The sequence below is a fragment of the Orycteropus afer genome, unplaced genomic scaffold (assembly GCF_000298275.1).
Source record: "Orycteropus afer afer isolate SDZICR_OR568_19922 unplaced genomic scaffold, OryAfe1.0 scaffold00019, whole genome shotgun sequence".
Taxonomy (NCBI): Eukaryota; Metazoa; Chordata; class Mammalia; order Tubulidentata; family Orycteropodidae; genus Orycteropus; species Orycteropus afer.
Window position 1 is genome coordinate 9,021,975 of NW_006921606.1, and position 1,899 is coordinate 9,023,873.

The 1,899-nt window shown below is 40.1% G+C and overlaps 1 pseudogene; it reads right to left on the bottom strand.

The window, feature by feature from the left end:
- Positions 1 to 970: 970 nt before the first annotated feature.
- LOC122152191 lies at positions 971 to 1,089 on the bottom strand (annotated as a pseudogene).
- Positions 1,090 to 1,899: the final 810 nt, after the last annotated feature.

The window sequence follows — 1,899 nt, forward strand, 5'->3', positions numbered from 1 at the left end:
GATTATATCTCACTTGAATTTAGAGACCATCGAAAGAACAGATTTGATGCATTGAACAATGACCCAAGACCAGACAAGTTGTGCAATGACAACAAGAGCATACCACATGAAGAAAGCAAAGGGTTATTAAAAAGACAGGAAAGGAAAAAGAACAAAATGAATGTGAGAAGAACTGAAACTTTCTCTTTAATGGAGCTGGAGTGAATGGAAGAAATGATGAAAGGAAAGAGCTGAACAGGGAAGGTCAAGGAGAAAAAGTATAATGAAATGTGCAAAGACCTGGAGTTAAAAAACCAAAAGGGAAGGACATGCTCAGAATTTATCAAGCTGAAAGAACTGAAGAAAAATTCAAGCCGTGAGTTAAAATATTGAAGGATTCCATGGGCAAAATATTGAACGGTGCAGGAAGCATTAAAAGAAGATGGGAAGGAATACACAGAGTCACTGTACCAAAAATAATTGGTTGATGTTCAACTATTTCAGGAAGTAGAATATGATCACGAACCAATGGTATTGAAGGAAGAAGTCCAAGCTGCACTGAGGAATTGATGAAAAACAAGGCTCCAGGAATTGATGGAATACCCATTGAGATATTTCAACAAATAGATGCAGTGCTGGAGGCAACTACACATTTATGCCATGAAATTTGGAAGGCTGCTACCTGGCCAACTGACTGGAAGAGATCAATATTTGTGCCCACTCCAAAGAAAGGTGATCCAACAGAATGTGGAAATTATTGAACAATGTAATTAATGTTGTTGCTGTTATATGCCATCGAGTTGGACCCGATTCATAGAGACCCCTCCTTGGGTTTCTGAGGCAGTATCACTACAGAAGTAGATTGTCTCATCTTCCTTCCAAGGAGTGGCTGGTGGGTTTGAACTGCCAGACTTCTGTTTAGCAGTCAAGTGCCTTAGGCACTACGCTACCAGAGCTCCCAAGAAAGCAGAGGCCAGAGGCCAAAGACAAAAGCCTACAGCACCCGGTATTCCCAGGCAGTCTCCCATCCAAGTACTAACCAGGCCCAACCCTGCTTAGCTTCCAAGATCAGGTGACATCGGGCACATTCAGGGTGGTATGGCCATAGACATAATTAATAGTACATGCAATAAAATCTTGCTTAAGATAATTAAAAAATGATTGCAGCAGTATATTGACAACGAACTTCCAGACATTCAAGCTGAGTTTCAGAAGAGGATGTGGAATGAAGGATATCATTGCTGATGTCAAAGGGATCTTGGCTGAAATAAAAGAATACCAGAAAGATGATTACTTGTGTTTTACTGACTGTGCAAAGGCATTGCACTGTATGGATCATAAATTATGGATAACCATTGCACAGAACAAGAATTCCAGAATATTTAATTATGCTCTTGAGGAACCTGTACATAGACCAGGAGGCTGCCATTGAAACAGAACAAGGGGATACTGCATGGTTTAAAATCAGGAAGGGTGTGCATCAGGGTTATATCTTTCACCACACTTATTCAGTATGTGTGCTTAGCAAATAATCTGAGAAGCTGGACTACATGAAGAAGAACACAGTAACAGGATTGGAGGAAGACTCATCCACAACCTGCGATATGCAGATGACACCACCTTGCTTGTTGAAAGTGATGAAGCATTTACTGATGATCAATGACTACAGTCTGCAGTATGGATTACACCTCAACATAAAGAAAGCAAAAACTTTCACAACTGGACCAATAAGCAACATCATGATAAATGGAGAAAAAATTGAAGTTGTCAGGGATTTCATTGTACTTGGACCCACAATCAACACTCATAGAAGCAGCAGTCAAGAAATCAGACGTTGTATTGCACTTCTCAAATGTGCAGCAAAACACCTCTTTAAAGTACTGAAGAGCAAAGATATCACTTTGAAGACTAAGGTGGACC